Raw genomic sequence first — 19236 nt, forward strand, 5'->3', positions numbered from 1 at the left:
TTCTTCGTATGACTTAGCTGACTTCAGATTTCACACGACACAATGGTAGTGGAAAGCCATTTTCCTTTTCCCAGTCCCTGCTGAGACTAAATAGAAAACTGGAGGACTGGTTGGGGTTTGTCCTCATAAACAGTGATTAAAATCTTAGCTTAATGAACTCGAGATAAAATATACCTTTGCTAAAGTTTCAGCACTCTTCTTGTTCAGACATGGTGCCAGATACCAGTGTTCCCATCTTCAAAATTACAGAGGACCCCTAGCAAACTCATAGGTCATTCACTTTCCTAAAATTTTGGGGAAGATTAACAGAAGCCATCTGCTTTTTATTTTCCAACCTTCACTGCAGATCTTTGCAAGTCTTCAGACATTCATCTTTGTAAAAAGTGAAGAAAAAGAAACAACAAAAAATTAATTGTATTTAGAATTCCAGATCTTCTTAAAGAGCTCTTCATAGTTCGGATTTGGGAAAAGAACCTGGCTTTTAAATTCAGGTATCAGATTCAATGGTGAACAGCTTGACCCTTTGTAAAAGACTTCAAGAAGTCTGGAATGTAATTTCTGCATGCACTAATGTTTAGAGAGATTCTGCATTTCTTGAACACCTTCTACAAGATGTATCTACAAGATACAAGAGAAAACAAAAACTTTTCTACCATTTACAGAACACATTATAAGCAGCCAAAGAAGAGAGACGTGCATTTTGATACAAACATAGAATAACTTAGGTTGGAAGGGACCTCTGGGGGCTGTCCTGTCTAGCCACCTACTGAAACAGGTCTAATTAGATGGCACTGCTCATGGCCATGTCCAGCTCATTCTTGAATACCTCAAAGATGGGAGATCCTCTCTAAGCAACCTCTTCCAGTATTTGACCAATATAATAGTAAACAAAAACATTTTTAGTATCTAATGGCAATTTCCCATGCTCCAACTTGCATCTGTTGCCTTTCTTCCTATTGTGCAACGCCAAATAGAGTTTGTCTCCTCTGTATCCTCTGATCAGGTTGTTACAGACAGCAGTAAGGTCCCCCCTTCTCTTTCTAAGGCTGAACAGGACCAGCTTTCACAGCCTCTCCTTGTCCATCCTGATGTCCAGCCCCCTGACCCAGCACGGTGGCTTCCACTGGCCTGCCTCCACTATGTCAACACCTTTCCTGTGCTAGGGAGCCCAAAACTAGACACACTACTCCAGATGCAGTCTCATAAGTGCTGAAAAAAATCCAAGAGCTGGTGGTGAAGATTACAGGAGTCTGTATCAAAGGCTTTGTTAAAGTCAAAGGATGCAACATCCATTGCCATTGCCATGGCCCCAGGTCCAGTCTCCTTGTCGTAGGAAGCAATCTATACTACTTTGAAATTGTTTCAATTCAGAGCCAAGCCAAAAAAAGTCTAACCAGTTTGTATTCTCCAGTTTATTTCTTTGTCCTGCCCCCTTATGCGCGGATATATGCCCTTAGATTTTCTCTGTAGTTTCACTCATACATGAAGTTACCAACATATCACCTACACGCCCACCCAATACCAACAGAAAAAAATGAAAAGCTGTTCAAAAAAGGGCAGAAGTACAGAGATAAATAGTGGTAGTTGTCTTTAGTCGTCTTCGCACTGGCAAAATGGATTTTTTCCACTGTCTTCTGCTGGCCCACTCAAACGCTACAAAAGTTTATTCAGGGAGGAGTAGGGCCAGTTGCCTCAGTTTCAAAGGGGAAAGAAGAATTACAGAGAGAACTGAAATGAGTCGATCTTCCCCTGGTAGCACTGCATAAAGTGTTCTAGAGGAAACAGTTGCTTCATCCCTTCCCAGTCTCTCACCGGTTATTACACTAAAATGCACCCCAGACAATCACTATCATAATGAGGTTAACAGATATGATAAATTCAGCAGAAGCATTCTTTGTTTTTGATTGACTTTGTGGCTGTGAACTCCTAAATTCATCCTTCCCACACTTTACTCTGTGACTGACAAATATTTTTTAGGGCTAATCTGAACATTCGTTGACACATTTAAAGCTTTTGTGAATCCTTGAATGAAAATTGTGGCAATAAAAAGTAATATTATTTTGAAAATACCTTAGAGAGGGAGTTCCTTCTTTTTCTAGGACACCCCTCTGGTGAAGAGGCATGCTGCTACATCAGATCACCAGAGAAGAAAAGATTGTGCTCGAGCAGAGGATCCTGTGTACATTTTGCAGAGCCAGAGGGCAATTACTCTACTGTTGTCTGGCCCGCACAAACACCATACCAGGAAAAAAGAAAATTTAAAACACATTTTTAATGCTGCAAGATGGAAAGAGTGCCATGAACAACTGGCACTATTCACTGTGTGTTATTTCAGTCATTTCAAATTGTCACTGTCCCTTTTAAGAGCCATAAAAATCTTAACAGTTGTGCTGCTGTAGGGCTTACGCTTAATTGTTGTAAAAAACAAGTGGGAGTCAGTGTAATGAAAGAGGTGCTCTTGCCCTCAAATTCCTTCAGGCACTAAATTAAAGTTCTCCAAAATAGGGCATGGATCAAAACTACTGTTTTCTGCTTACCAGGGGAACAGTCATTTTCAGCATAAATGAAAGCGAATGTGTGGGTTTTTCACCTGTACATGGGGATATCCTTTTATTAAATAAATTCTGGAAATGTAACAAAGTGAAAACGAACACTCTCATTCACTTTTTCTTCTGTACTCTCGCTCCTAACTTGTACCTGTACTCCACCTGTACAGCAGCAACAGCGTGCGCAGCCACTTATTCTTATCAATGTCAGCTGAAGGAATCTTTTGAATCAAGAACTGAACAGCTGGGAACATTCTTATGTTCTGGGCTAGAAAAAGGACAGTATAAAATAATTATTGGCACAGTATATTGGCGTTTAAAAATGACAGCTTTAAGATGTGGGATTAATTTTAGAAAAAATAGCATGTTAAAAGATATGTGGAAAGCGACTGAGGGAAAAGAAGCTAACTGCAGTGGAAGAAAAAATACTGAAGCGGCTGGACAGCAGAACAAGATTTAAAAAGTTGTCTGAAGTGACTCAAACTTTCAATTTCCTCCTCTTCTGCTCTCAGTTCTGCAGAATGGGCAAGCACTCCGTCCTGGCTCTCTCCCACCTGTCCTGCCTTCAGTGCGGTTGCCTTCCTCCCCCATCTTCCTGCTTTGCTGCTTTCTCCACTTCACTAGCTTCATTCCCTTCCCTCGACCAGGTGTCAGCAGCTGGAGAGAAGACCTGTCACGCCACAGAGGAAGGCTGAGTTCCGAGAGAGCCGTGCTGCTCTGCGGGGAGCAGGGGCAGCAGGAGGAAGCCTACCAGAACTGCATCATCCCTGTCACTTTCAAACTGCTTTGCAATATTTTTAAATAAATGGGCAAGGGAAAGAATTCTTAAAAAGTGCCCTTTCAGCGAGGATCACTGGTTGCCAAGCATTAAGCACACGTTACTATACAGGATAAAGGCTCTTCTAATCATAGGCACTTTTTTATTTTACGGAACTACAGCTATGACATTAGCCTCGTGCATGTATATGCAACCAGGGCTGGAATTTTTCAGGCAGTTTTTGCAGGCACTTTCAGCAGTGTAACTAATGACAGTATTAGCCTCATAGCAAGTTTCAAGTTGTAAATATTAAAATTGAATTGCACAACTTCAATACAAAAAGACTAACCTTTTCCAACAATGTTTTTATTTAAAGAATTGTCACTTTCAGCAGAAGAACAGATTTTGCTTAAACTAAAAAAAATAAAAATAAAAAATCAAACAAAATTTTCCCCAAACTTATCATTTCTAAGTAAAGATAGGACCATCTGCCCACTTACACCAGCTGGGTGTCTGGCCATGAATGTCTGATATTTCATGCCAAATTGAGTAGTTATCAATGGTTTATTATTAATTTATTTATTTACCAAGGAAAAAAAAAATCAATCCACAATCATTTAATTTGTATAGATTGCAATCCCATGTTTTTCCATCGTTACATTTTTAATGCACCTGAAGAGTCTGGTTGCTGTGCTGGCCCCCAGTTTGAATCCTAACGAAGTCCCACCACTTCCAGTGGAACTCTAAGCAAATGCTACCCTGGGATTCAGACTGTAGTTTTCAAAACAACACAAACATTCACTTATCAAAATACTAATATCAACTTCTATTTGAGTGCTTTATTTATGTATCATATTTAAGTGGCTAATCAGAAGTAATAGCTTATTATAAAATACAAATGGTTTCTTATTTACATAAATAAGGCTTATCTTACTTCTCTTGCCAGTTTTGGCTTCCTTGCTAGCCATCACAGACTGTACTGGCAACCACAGTACCTTCACTGATCTTGCCAGCCTAAGTGGAAATAAATCTGATCTTTATTTTTAAATTGCATTTTAATATTGCTGAAGTACACAAGACTGACTTGAAAATTTTTGACTCAATTTTTTTCTCAGACCAGCCTTTCCTACACAGTTTGGAGTTTCACAGCTCAGTTCCATTGTCACGTTCACTGATTGCAATTTGATCTCATTGCTGTTCCTCAGCACATTGGTGGTACACAGTCACTGGAATTGTAAAAATTAAAGATTTCATCCCTTGCCAATGCAGAATTGCTATTTATTTAGTTTGGGGTCTATTTTAATTTTGACTCATTTGGGGACTTTATTCAATACACTAAGGGTTTGCTTAAACAGGGACACTCAGGAAAGTTAATCCAAAGTAATTAAAACAGTGAATTTAAAGTGGATTAGTTAAACCACATTAAACCCCAGTGTGGACTGGGGTTTAATGTGGTTTAACTAATCCACTTTAAATTCATACCTTTAGTTAATTTGGATTAATTTTCCTGAGTGTCTCTGTTTAGACAAGCCCTAAAGCCCCAATCCTGTAAACAATTTATGCACACGAGTATTTGTATGTGATGCACTTAATTAGCCTCGATTCAGGAAAGCACTTAAGCTCTGCTGAAATCAATGGAACTTAAGTGTCAATGGATAGTTCTGCCTGAATTGGGACCAAAAGCACCACATGCAAAAACGCTGCCCTGGACACTCATATTCACAGGAATCACTGTATTTCTGGATACACTTACAAGGAACTTTTTCTGATACCCAGTTTATTTTCTTTTTGCCCTTCTGCACAAAATTTTTGTATAGCCTTGCTCGGCTCTAATTAGTTTCTCCACCTCTCTGGGCACTGATCTAACAGCTATGTGGTACATCAGATTATGCTGAAATGACTGTTTCAAGATCAAGAGGCTGGTTTCCTTACATCTTTCAGAGGAAGTGTCACCTGCAGCAAAATTTAGTTGAGCTAGTCTAGAGTACATGGTTCTCTTCATTCTTTCCAACACTAGTTCATCAGTCTCTGCTCCTCTTGCTCACTCCACTTTGCTTGATTCCTGTCAAAATTTTCAGAACACGTTAAGTAGCGCCCCTTTGTCAAACACATAGCGAATATTATAATTTTGAACATAACTGTCAGGATGTCAAGCTATGTATTTTACTAAAAAAGCACGAGGTGTTTGGTTTTCTTCTGGAAGAAGAGACTGCAGTTTTGGTTAGGTATTTGGGAAGTGTAAATAATAACTGGAGAATTACACTGAATCCTATCACTTGACATACAGATTCACTGACAGCTTACCTAAACTCCACTAAACCCAAGAATTTTAAAGTTACTTAAGACCCATTTCAGTTAAAGCGTTAATACCTATGGCCAAATCATACTGTAATTCAGAATAAAAATATTTTTTTATTTTTTACTTTTTTCCACGTGAAGGCTTAGGTGGAGAATGAAAAGGATAGAACAAAACTTGTAATTAATTTTTTTCTTATGGTTGGTAAATATTTAAATAATACACAAAAGCAAAACTTCAGAGCAAGTAAGAGAATATTTACAATGGAAACTGCAAGCTGACAATAATGTCAAACAGACTCTACTGGAAAAAAATTCCTCAAGTTTTAAATCAATGTAACTTTGTTCTTAATGGTTGTGTATAGAATACATCTCACTATAGGGTCTAGAAATGCTAGAAGCACTCTACAAGTACTTGTCAGTTTCTTTTTGGCAACAGAGTTGATACAGAAACGGAGCTTCTTTTGACTTACAGGAGAAGCTGCAGTCATTAAAACTTTCCTGAGATTTTATCAGATTCCTGAGATTCCAAAATTTCCTGGATTACAGATCAAATATGAAATTTAAACGACATACCATTACAATTTAAAATACAACTAATATGTGTATGTATAATGACTTAAATTTATTTGTATATGCACACAATCATACACATGTATGCATTCAATAAAATATTTTGTCTTTAATTCACACAAATACATATTACAAATCTATGAAAACTTTTATATTGTTTGCATGCATGAGTTAACTAAGCCAAAAAGTCAAGACTTCTTACTTTATATTTTATTAAACTGGCAAATTTATACTATACTCTTTCAAAATAGATGAAATCCTGCTCCCTAGTTCATATGAGCATAATAGCTTTACACTATAGTTGAAAACCAAATTGGACATCCCTCCCCCAGCAAGGGTTGGAAACTAGAATGTATTTCTAGATACCTTACCAGGTGAGACCTGGAAGGAATGAATACAGGAAGTCAATATTTTCCACTTTTCTTACTCTTGTATTGGCTTCTACCATCACAGGTGTGCAAGCAACGTAGGAATTTTTTGCTATGAATTCCACTTACATTTCAGATGTTAAGAACTTGTATAAAACTGAGCTAGATTACAGACTCAACTAATTAAATAAATATAAGCCAAGATTTTTCATTATTGCAATGTGCAGCCAAGTAAAATTTTAAAACTCTTTCTAACCCTAAGAATAGTTCAGTCAACACTCAATATATGAAACATTATTTTCTTCACCTATGCAATGTTTACACATATTTACTTGTGAGTCTGCAGTAGGACATATTTCAAACATAAATTAAGATGGTCTAAGCAGTTTGTTCTTAATACCCCATAATCTTGCAAATACACAAATTAATAATATTTGGGATTTATTTTTCCATTATTGTTGTGCAAGTAAAAGGGATTCATCTCCTTAAAATGTTTCATTGTGGGGTGGAACCTGCATTCATGCTTAAACTGGCATTTTTAAGTGTTATGATGAGCCTAACAATCGATTGCCAATGAAACAAGAATAAACTACTTTTGGCAGATTCTGCTGTTGTTTTTCCTGCTGGCATTTGTTCTAGCTTTTATTTTCCATGGGAAAATTTTCATATTGAAAATACTGAGAGGGCCAGATCTTCTAAGACATCCCCAAAGTGCACACACAATTAGATATCCTATGCTCATATAATTACTCCAGTAGTTATTTAGACAACTCACAATTGCCTGATTTGAGTACACAGTGGGAGCATGTGCCAAAGGCAGGTTCTTTTTTTTTTTTTTTTTTTTTTTTTTTAAATAGTAGCACGAATCTACAGGGTTTTAAGGAAAAGGTGTTGGTACTTCCAGTAAAATTTGTACTTGGTGCTTGGTGAATCCTGCCTGTACACCTGTATCTTCACCATACGATGTGCTACAATTCTTTACATTGCCATCGTCTCCCAAGCACATGCTACTTTTGCATATGTTCTTACCTAAAATGCACTGTATTCCAAAAGCAGAAAATATATATTTCCATGTATTTACAGTGGACAGGTCACTGTGATAGGCACAGACTAACTGTAGATCACTGTATGATTTCTAAATCAAATGCTGTGCCCTGTATTGAACAAAATTACCATTTCATCACTGAGCTGTTCAAAGCACTCAAAACACGGTATTACTAGACAAGAATTACATGCTTGACTGCATGGTTTTTTAAAATCAAGATCTGCTCTAATGCAAAATAAATGTAAGGAGAGACAGACAATGATGATTTCAAACAGAAAATGAAAGGATCTGTTTGAAGTTAACAGATATATAGACACGCAAGGAAATTCACGTCTTCATTTTTTTTTGTCCTGTGCTTATTTCTTTTACATCTACCAACATTTAACTTTAAATGGCTCTTTCTACTTTAAACAATCTGTTGTAGCAAGAAATTTGAATGCATTGCTGTAAAATACTATCATCAGCAGGCCGGAACCTACTTTGGTCTCTCTTTTCTTAATCAAACATCTGGAAATCAAAAACATCTGTAGACTGGCATGGAGATAAGACTTCCTCTCTTAAGCATCTTTGGCAAAACCACATGGATAAGCTGATTATCTTGCCCTGAAAAGGCCCAAAAAGCAAAAAAGTTCCTTTCTGCGAGTAAGAGGAATTTTAAGAAATGTCCTCAGAAATTAGATGCAATAAATTCACCATGTAGTTACTCCTAAACTTACAATGTTTTATTCCTGTTTCATATTTCTAGGCATATTTCAGATTGATCACCTTTTCTTCCTACATTGTCCTGACATATGATCTAATAGTCAGCGCCAGTTTTAGGCTCATCTTTCCAAGATGTGGGTTCACATAATACTTCTGCTTCAGCTGGTATGGATGACGGAGCATGTCTCCAGTTTTTCGCCTTGTACTGGACCCCCAGTGAAAAGCCTGGATCCCCGGCCCATTACCAGGCTTAATTAGAAACCACAGAACTGTCACAAAGAGCAGCCTAAAACACCGAGCGCTCCACTTAATCTTCAACGTTCACATCAGTCTATTGCAGTTTTCCTTGCAAGAACTGTCCCATACTAGGTGGTGCCCTGCAATAGCTCACATTCCTTCAGGATTTTTAATGAAGGACCAATGCCAAGCAAATGGCAAATTCACCGGATCTCCCCCAAACCGAAGAAAGCGAATCTTTTTGATTAAGCTGATCTCGAAGGTATGCCAGCGACCCATGCCTGCCTTGCAAATGTGTTTGTCTCAGGTGAACCACTACCGAGTTGCAGAAAATCGCGCGCAGGGAGGGGGGCTACGCCACTTCCCAGGACAAGCGGCCCCGGGGCGGCGGCCGGCAGCTCCCAGGGCTCCAGCCGGGGCCACCCGGGCCAGCAGGGCCCAGCACGGCCCGGCCCAGGCCGCTCGCCGGGCCCGGCCCCCCGCTCCTTCCACCAGCGCTGCCCCCCGGCCGGCCGCTGGCGGGGAGCAGTGTGCGGGTCCTCGCTGCCCCATTTCAAGCCGCTTCCCGCCCTCACCCCGGCCTTGCGCCAGCGGACACCGCGCTCCGCGGGAGAACAGCAGCGCCTGGGGCTGCCTCAGAGGGCCCGAACACACGGGGAAACTCCGCGCTCCGAAAAGCCCTGGCGCCCTTCTGCCGGGGCTCGCGGGAGGCAGGCGGCAGCCGAGCCGCGCCAGGGCCCGCGACGCGGAAAGACCCGTCCCCGCGCCTCCCCTTCCCCCGGCGGGCCCGGCTCCCCGGGCACCCCCAGCCCCGCCGCAGCGGGCGCAGGCGGCGGGCTGCGCGGACGGCCCGGGCTCGCGGCGCGGAGGGCGCCTGCGCGGAGGGGGCCGGGGCGGGGGGGGCGGTGCCATCGCGCGTCCCCGCGTGCGGCCCGGGAGCCCTTCCCCTTCCCTTCCCCGGGCCTCCCCCACCGCCTCCCCCTGCCCCGCGTCCCTCGCAGGGCGCCGGGCCGGCGCGGGGGTCTGTGTGCCGCGCTGGGAGGGAGGGAGGGAGGGAGGCGGGGAGGGGGAGACAGAGAGAGGCTGAGCCAGATCTTCATGCCACTGCAGGCAGCAGCAGCAGCAGGTAAAACCAGCCCCAGAGCATCTGCTCCCCTTAACCCGCTTGCCCCCCTCCCCGCCGGCCGCCCTGCAGCCACCGTGCGCCGGCCCGGCCCCCGCCGAGGCCTTTCCGCGGCGGCGGCGCCTGGTCCCGCCGCCCCCGGCCGTCAGCGGGCAGCAGCGGGGCCGGCTGGGGCGGCGAGGCCTGCGCGCACCCGGCAGCCGCCGCCGCTCCTCGGCCTCCTCGGGCTCCCAGCCCCGGGGCTGCCGGGCGGGGGCCTGGTGCCGGCCCGGGCCGTGCTGGGGCAGGTGCGCTCCGGCAGGGCTCTCTGGAGGCAGCGGCCGCTTCTGGGAGGGGAAAGCAGGGGGGGAGGAGGAGGAGGCAGGTTTGTCACAAGGTTTCCCTCTCTGGATTTGTGGCGGTGGTGGTGGCGGCGATTCTGGTGGCTGAAGAGGGAAGTTAAGGTCTTCATGGGTTTCCCCCCGCCCCCCCCACCCCCCCGGCCTTGAAAGACTTATTAGAAGCTTGGTTTCCCTCCACTTTTCCTGCCCCAGAGCCTCTCTTCCTCCCTGCTCTCACCTCTCTGACTCAGTCTGTGCTAGCTGCCCAGTATATCGCCATCAGTGGTAGATGTTTCACTATCACACTTTTTTTGTTGTTGTTTTTGTTTTTCTTCCTTTATGATACATTAGTTCATGTGGTATACAAGGCCGGATTTCAGTTCAGGGACTGCAGTGCTCACATCTTAGCTGTTTGAGAGTTTTATACTCTTAGGTTACTGTACCATACCCATCAGTAGTTTAGTTTAGCTACATGTCCTGTGTTGTTACGCATCCTGGGGGCTTTAAGTCTGTTTTTAAGAAATACTCGTTCCATCCTATTGCCATAGCATTACTTTACTGGTTTATATGTGTGAAAGTGGTATTTATGTGGAAGAGTCATGTTCCAAAATCTACTGGGATTGCACTCGGGAGACAATACTCTTCTAGTTCTGCCACTCGGCTCCACAGCATCTATGCACTGCTTTACTTTCAGTAGTCCTGCTTACTCTCCCTTACAAAGCACTCTGAAACTTGGTTAAAAAGCACCACATAAGAGAAGTATTTATTTCTGGACCAACAAAACTTCATTAAAGTTGTTCTTTGTCAGTTCTGTTACTTGCCACACACTAATTCAGCTGCTTCCTGATTATACCTTCTTTGTGAAAACTAAAGCTTCCAAAATGTATTCTAAATAAATATGGGCTGATTATTGGTATTGAAAAATTTTTTAAGAATTCGTGGGTCATGAAACATACAGTTAAATTAATCCTAGATCCCACCTCTCTCTGAATCATCATCCATTGTTACATTTGCAACTTGCGGGTTGCAATACTGTAAGATTGAAATCTAGGCAATAAGAAAAAGATATTGTTTGCGGATGATGATTTCAGTTTTTGAAACCAGTCCTTTTTTTCCCATAAATGTAATAATTGTCTGATTTAACAGAATTGTGAATCATCAGTTGTCAAACTTCTCTTTTACTGACATGTGGCCCGTGTACAACCTAAATGCTGCTGTCCCAAAAGTCATATGTATATATATAATGGTAGCGATTACTGGAATTGTTACAGTCAAGGTTATTCAGACTGTCATGTAAACACAGAATTAGACACAGCGTACTCCAAAGAAATTGTTGAGTTTGTAAACTTTTTTGTATATTTTCTTACCTGAAATAGATAACTCTGCTGCTGAGCCAACAACGGGAGCTTACCCTTGTGTAAGCTGTGAACCTACGTAATGGATTTCAGTGCATAACAAAGTATGAGACTGTGAGCCATTACTGTTTTTACATATGAAGTGCATACTGTGAAAGCAGTGCATTTTTTTCCCCTCTAGATTTTATGATGGCTTCATAATTTAGCTACTGCAGATACGGTAAACTCCTGTGAAAACTGAACATTTCAAAAGATACTAATGGCATCCTTTTGTTAGTGAGATGAAAACTCAAGTCTGTTCTCCATCTTTGTGGATGGGAAGTTGACCAAGTAAGGCTTGTACTGTTAGCTTTGTTTAACGTTTAAACTGACAAGTGAAACGTGCAAGAACCTTATTTCACCACCTCAGAAATCTGAGGAAAGCCACAAACTTGATTTTTAACAAATAGTTTTTCAGTTTCTGCAGCAATATTAGCAAAGTTTACTTGTCATACAGAAATGGTTCAGAGCTTTTCTTAAACTACTGTGCCACCTGTGAGAGTGGCACTTGCCTTTGAGAAATGTGAGACCATTCCTCTTGCATTTTTCCTTCTTTGCCTTAGTGGTGACTTTACTCAAATGTTATTATTTTCTCTTTTGTTTGCATTTGCATCTTTTGGACTTTGGTACCTTGTATTAATATGCAAGAACAATGTGATTTGGTGGAAATGTGTTACACATTCTCTGCCTGCCTGTGATTTATACTAATGTAGCGATCATCTTTCCTGTCTCCAGGTTGTTCTTGCTATTATTACTTCATTTTTCACTGGGGAAGGGCTATGCAAAGAACTGTTTTACACTTTGCCCTGGAAGGTATGCTGTTGACAAAGTTTCAGAAAGTTTACTTTGTGCTCCATCCTTAGGATTTTTATCTTAAACTGTTAGGTATGCTGCTGTAATTGACAACAGCTGTTCCTGAGAATTGTGGAGGGTAGACAGTTTCTAAGATAATCAGTTCCTAGTCCATTTGAGGCTTTGTTGATTAGCACGTGTAAGAGCATTTTGGATCAGGAGCCAGTGATGTCTGCAGAGTGCAAATGTGGTATGTTATCTAAACTGTTTGACTTAGACTCTACATGGCTCTGTACTACATAAGCTATAGGTTTTGTGTGCTTTTTCTTCTAACCCTGGAAAGTGCCCAAAGCAGTTGTCTGTAGTCTATAAAGTAAACACAGTTCTTTGGCTGAGTTGTGCTCTCAGAGGAAGAAGGCTGTTAAACGTGATAGAAAGAGTTGCTTGCCTGTGTTTGGTTGCTACATTAGTGAGGCTTAAATGCACTATTTTTGATCTTCAAAAGAAGGGGTATAGGGAAATGCATACCATTTCCAGTTTTTAGGAAGGTTACTACTGTGGTCTGTGTTTTACTTAAGAATATTTTTACCAGTTACCCAAGTGTGAGGGTTTTTTTCTGATGTCACGGCTTCTGTGACCAAATACTTTTAAAAAAAAAGGACATGAAAATGATGCAGAGTTTGAGGTCCCTGTCATACTGGATATAATCTTAATCTGATAATTCACATTCTTTTTATTGATGTTGAGTGGAAAAAAAAGCATGATTACTCTGAATCTTGTGGGACTCTGTGTGTGACAGTCTTTGAGGAGAAATAGTTGACCATATTTATGACCATCTTAACTCTGAGAGTTAAGGAGTAAGAGCCAAGCTGGCGCAGTTAGTCAGACTGCACCCAGACCTTGAAAATGAACAGTCAATGTTTAGCGTATTTTGGCTAAAGGTTGATGAATTACCAAACAGAATAGAAATGGGTATTTTGCCTCTGTTAATGATTAGATGTAGATTTCCCAAAAGCACTGAGTCGTAAGGTGACCTGAAGTCTGCTTGGAAGTAGTTTGAAAATAATAGGAAGAATCACTTGTTACTGATGTAGGACTGAATGCAGCAGAAAATAGGCAGTATCATGGTATCCTGTGTTCTATTGAAAAACCCCCGATATTTTCTTTCTGTAGTATTTAGCTTGAGGACCTTTTTGTTCTGCTAATGGGCTGGCAAATTGTTACTTTAGGTTTATTAAAGTAATGTACTTGTGTGTTTGTGAAAAGTTCATGTGCTCGCATAAGTTGACTTGCATTTAGTACTTTATCATGTAGTGGTGCATTAGAGTAGAGATCAAACATATCTTAATACATGAACATTTTACCTTATATATATTACAGCATCAGGTTTTGTGTCAATGGGTTTGTTTTCTGAACTTCTAGTTGGCTAAGTTTTGGGGGGGTTTTTTGTTAGTGGTTTGTTTTGTTTTGTTTTTTTTTTTTAAGTACTTAGAATCTACCATTTACTTCTCTGGATGACTTGTTTCCACCATACATCTTTACCACTATTTAAAAATAAGGCATGCAGTTGTTGTTTGAACACATTTGAATGCATCTGTCATTCACTGGTTCTTGTTACCTTGTTTGTATCAGACTGCCTTAAAACTTCATCTGTCCCTTTGATACCGTATTTTCACTCCTCTGTGTGGTGGGAGTCCCTAGCGTTTAAAGGCAGATACAGATTTTAAAAAATGTAGTTTTAAAAAAGCATCAATAGCTCATAGCTTTGCTGGGCTGACTGCTCTAGGACTCTTGGATAGGTTTAACGAGTATGCTGATTTAAAATCTTTGTGTCTCAGTGTTTTTTAACATCTGATCTGGAACATCTGTTTAACAAATGAGTTGGAAAGAAAATCAATGTGATGTGATACAATTATACCATTTCAAGTCTTTCCAAGTATAAATTGAAATTATTTATTGATTTTTTTTTATCTTTCCTTATGATTTTTAATACTTGTGCCACCTCTGTCTAGTCATGGACCTCTGCTGTTGTTAAGGTGTTTGTTACTGACTCTCTTGGCTGTGTCATACATGGATGTTTTATGTTTCTCAGTTGCTACACTCCATAACTCTGTTGATGGTGATCCAGCCTCCCCTTTTCTACATTGTTGATCCTGCTTTTTATTTTTTTTTCACACTTGCTTATTTTTTCAAAAACATTGGGGGATTTGAATTACTAGGATGAACTGTAGCCAAAATTGTCCTGTTTGTTAGCTGTAGAATAGATAGCTGTAGAATGGTTAGCTGACCATAGATAAAAGCCTCTTAAGGAAGTTTTCGTTTTCATTTTTTGTATCTAAAGAGTTTCCTTCCCAATTAGTTTTGTTTGTAACTCTTTTCCCATTCAGAAGTTTTGAAAACTTGGCAATATGACCGTGTATGTGTATTGTATGTTTACAGAGATGTCAGTAATCTCTGTCTGGCTATGTAATGTGATCATGATCAGTAATTCTTAGGCTATACCCAGTTTCTAGTCCAGTGACTTACTAATTTTAGCTGTTATAATGGGATATATAATAATTTCTCTGTTTTGGTTATGGTGAGTGCGGTTAGAAAACCGTTGCTAATAATTTTTAAAAAACTGATGTTTTTACTGTTGGCGGTTTAAGATCCTGAGATACTAGGTTTCATTATTAAAGACTTCAGTTTGACATTTTTCTTTCAGTGCATTACAAATACAAGCTTACAAAGTAAATCCTACTGTTCTCTAGCTTGAGCTGATGTCTGTAACAGACCTCTACTGTCACCACCTTTTGAGTGAGCTGTCTTGTTTAACTCTTAGACCCACATGTAGTCAGTATCCTTTGGTTCTAAACTATCATGTAATGATCATCTGAACAATGTTTCCTGAAACAGGCTTGTGCCTGCTTGATAATAAGTGGTATTTTTATTTGATCTCTAGCTTTTACACAAGTGGCCTTTTTCCTTTGGGGAAGGAGTATAGCTGTGTGATGTGTATTGAGAATAGACGTGAGTTTTGGGAAGGTGTGGAACTTGTTGAAAGGTTTAAAAAAATCTTTCTAGAACTGTAGAAGTGCATTTTTGCTATTTAGACTTCACTCTGACATTACCATAAGAGTTGTGCCTGGCATCGGATGAATTGCCACCCAGGCTGTTTTGTCACTTACAGTGGTCAACAACAGGTGTTTAAAAGGGAGTTACCAAAAAATTCCGGTTGTGGAATAATTGCTGTGCTGTGGAGCTCCTCAAATTCTTGTCAGTACGATGCTGATCCTGAGTGTTCTTCCCTGTAGTGTTTTTCTGGTTGATATGTAATTTTATATAGGTGGGCGTTTTCATTATCCATGGAAATATGTACTCTTTTTACAGATTTTGCGGTGTTGTATTTATAATCTACCTTCTCAATGTCATGCACAGCACTCCCTCCTGAATTGTTGAGTAGCTTGAAGCTCAGTAGTTGCCTGAGCAGCACTGATCGTTATTTCTTATCTACTGTGCTCTAGATGTGTCAACAACAAATTTGATTTGCCAGCATGCTGCCCATTTACTTATATTTTTTAACGTCATTAATCTCACATGGTGTTGATGAATATGATCATATTCTGGGTCCTGAAATTTTCCATTAGCACTGGTGGATGTGACCAGTGGCTCCTGCATCCTGTATGATGTGGCTATACACACTTTTTCCTCCAACCTTTGTTTTTTTCCTTCCGTCATTGTTCACAGCAAGGCAACATCTATATCTGAATGAAGATCTGCCTATATTTTGCTGATTGAAACTTGACATGTTGCAGGGGTGAAAACTGTTGGTATCTTTTCTGATCTTCCCCAACAGATTCTCTTTCAAAATTAAGTTTATTTTTTTAAACTGTGATTTGTTTTTCTTTCTCCTCTGCTTTAAAAGGCCTTGTCAGTTTCTCTTCTGAAAGGGCAGTGGGAAGCCTGACCTCTTTTAAAAGTAGAGACTTTTAAGCCTGGAATGGTGTGTTTCATGTTTATTTTGTAATTGTTATGTCAACATGCTTGCTACAATGTAAATCTGTATAAGAGGCAATTCAGTGTCAGGGTGGTCTTGGACTTCTTGTACCTTTTTGACTAAACTTTATCTGGAATATTCATGATTCACGTTTGTTAGTTTTGTAGAGCCTTTCATCTGTAAATGAAAACAGCAATAATAATTTTCAGTGAGAGGGAAGCAACTTATTCAAGGCCAAACAACAACTCAAAGGGGAAGAGCCAGTCAGAACCCAGATTTTATAATATCCCATCACAGCTAAAACAGGAGCACACTGTAAAATATTTAATAAATCACACAATTTAAATAAGCTTGTTAAATGGGAGAAGTGAAAAGTAATATAAACATTTTAGATAGTAGCCTATGTGAAAGAAAGTTGAGAAGTGAAAGAGTAGATATATCAGGAGAATAGTACTAATGCTTATGGGACAAATACAAGGAAACACTTGGTATACTTCTCTTAATGTAAATCTGATAGATTATTTGATAATTGTGCTGGGGAGCATAATGGGGTTAGTAATTTCTTTCGTGAGAAGGTGGCTCTCAGCTGACATTCATGTTTGTTTTGCGTGTCCTGCTTCCTATAAAACTTGTCTATGCTTTCAGCATGGTGGCTTGGACACCTGTAGCATATACAGCCTGTTATTTCTATTGGAACCACATATTTAAAAAAATATATGTGGGAGCCTTGCTTGTTTTCCAGTTATTTATGCATCAGTAGTATAGTCTTTCCTGCTTTAAGCCTGACTCATTTTTAATTTACATCATTTACATGTATGCCTATGGTGCTAATAAATATATCCAGTTTGGGGAAAAGTTAAAAAAATTCAAACACATAACTGTGCAATTCTTTTATATAGGGGTGTGTGTGTGTGAATTTTTTGTAGACTGAAAACTAAACATGGTGCTGCTTGTGATGATACCTTTTAAAGTTTGTTATACCCCATAATCTTGATGTACAATGTGTTAGGCAGTCTAGGCTAATATGCCAAAGATATCACCTCCTTTGGTTTTCACTGTAGATTCACATTTTTATGTAAAGCTTATACTAGTTATAGCCCGCCAATTTTACTGCTTTGTGAAAATGTAGCAGATAATATTGAAAAGAGTCTTTTCATTTGAAGTGTGCAGAAATCTGGATTCCTGTAAATTTAATTTTTGTGGCTGGATGAAAGAACAGTGGTTGAGCACAAGTAGAGGAAAGTGCAACAAGCAGGAAGTTTCTGACTTCCTGTAATCAGAGGAAACTCATGTCCCAGTCAGTGGAAAGGTTTCTTCCAAACACACCAGTCAGTTATATATATCCATTGTGCACAAAAAACATTTAAAGCGTTCAATCAAAAGCCAATGTCTTGAAAGCTAAAAAAAACCCCTAGCATTTTAGATTAATGGAGTGGGTGAGTTACAGTTAGGAGTTGTTGCATTTTTTTTTTTTCAAATGCATTTTTTAAAGAATGCAGCTAGTTAGAAGAGATGAAAATGTTTTATGAATGAAAGTAAAGTTAACCTTTTTATTTGTGAATTTACTTCACAGTTTTCTGGGGAGATATGACAGAGTGAAGTGTCCATTGAAATTTTGTTTGCTACGTTGTGTATTACTACAAGTAAGTTCTTTTTGGGCAGTTCTCCTTTCAAATGATAAAAATAATTAATATAATTGTTCCTATATAGCATTTCTGAAAAATACTGTAAGGAATATAAATATTTTGCACTTGGAACTTTTCCTTTTTTTCACAGGGTTCCCTTCTGTAGTCAGGATGGGTATAACTAGTAGAAAGCTAGTTTGGTTTTTGGATTTTTGCAGTGGTCCCGACTCTCATTTATTATGCTTCCCATGAGTCTGGATTTGAAGATTACTCAGGTGCAAGATGACAGCTGATGCTCGACTGCAAGTCAGGGAGTTGGAAAGTGGTTTAAGGGATAGAGGTAATGAGATATGTATAGGGCAGGATGTACCTTCTCCATTTCCAGCTGATTACTAGCTGTTTGTGGCCCCTTTCATACTACAGAATTTTCAGAAATTCAGTGTATATGGACCCCAGCAGTTTGCTGGTTGCTTTTGGTTTCCATCTTTGGTCAGTGAAATTTATTGATTTGACACATTCTCAAGATAAAAGGTCAAACTTCAGTTTGCAGAGATGGAAAAGCTGGCCAGTCTTCTCTCTCATATTACTTTTGTCTTGAGTCTTAGGTATGTTCTTAGGGTGAAGTGAGAGGAATTCTGTACCTGAGAAGAAATGAAAACATATACTGAACAGATACAAGTTAATGCTAATTTTCAGTCACCATATCTGATGATGTCAGACATATACTTGGTGCAGTTGTGTTGCTTTTACCCAAAAATGCAAAATCCATTTATCACAAGGTTTAGCCCTTGTGAAACAGTGGGGAGGAGCAAAGGACAGTAGCAGCAGCTGTCACTGGACATAGCTCCATTTTGATGTAGTGCATGACTGGAATGGATTGAGGTACACATACAGAATGAACAAGTGGCACGATGAGCTGTTGCAAATCCAGTGGAAATGGTATGTTACTTTAATGGCACTCCTGTGCACACTCTACAGCCACATTGATTGGAGAGGGTCCTAATTTGGTTTTAGTATGTTTACATGTTTTTGTTCTGGTCTTTAGGGATTTTAGATAAACTGTTAAAGTTCTTGTGTCATAGAGTCATTTAGATCGGAAAAGACCTTTGAAATCATCAAGTCCAACTGTTAACCCAGGATTGCCATGTCTGTCACTAAACCATGTCACTAAACACCACACCTATGCGTTTTTTAAATACCTCCAAGGACGATGATTCCACCACCTCCCTGGTAGTCTGTTCCCATGCCTGATGGGAAATTTTTTTTCCTAATATCCAATCTAAATCTACCCTGTTCTAAATTGGAGGCCATTTCCCCTTGTCCTGTTGCTAGTTGTTTGGGAGAAGAGATGGACACCCACGGGCCTACAACCTCCTTTCAAGTAGTTGTGGAGAGCAATAAGATCCTTCCCAAGTCTCCACTTCTCCAGACTAAGTGATCCCAGTTCCTTCAGCCACCCCTCATAAGACTTCTGCCCTCCTTT

General features: G+C 40.1%; 1 protein-coding gene across 4 annotated transcripts in view; it reads left to right on the plus strand.

Annotated features, from left to right (window-relative positions):
- Positions 1–9462: 9462 nt before the first annotated feature.
- TBC1D5 (TBC1 domain family member 5) overlaps positions 9463–19236 on the plus strand; it is a 326354-nt gene continuing 316580 nt past the window's right edge. For all 4 annotated transcript variants that reach the window (XM_040593276.1, XM_040593275.1, XM_040593273.1 and 1 more), the window contains exon 1: positions 9463–9649. The gene's annotated coding sequence lies outside the window, so the exon portion shown is untranslated. The remainder of the gene's footprint in view (positions 9650–19236) is intronic.

Source organism: Falco naumanni, chromosome 4, assembly GCF_017639655.2.
Source record: "Falco naumanni isolate bFalNau1 chromosome 4, bFalNau1.pat, whole genome shotgun sequence".
Classification (NCBI taxonomy): Eukaryota; Metazoa; Chordata; class Aves; order Falconiformes; family Falconidae; genus Falco; species Falco naumanni.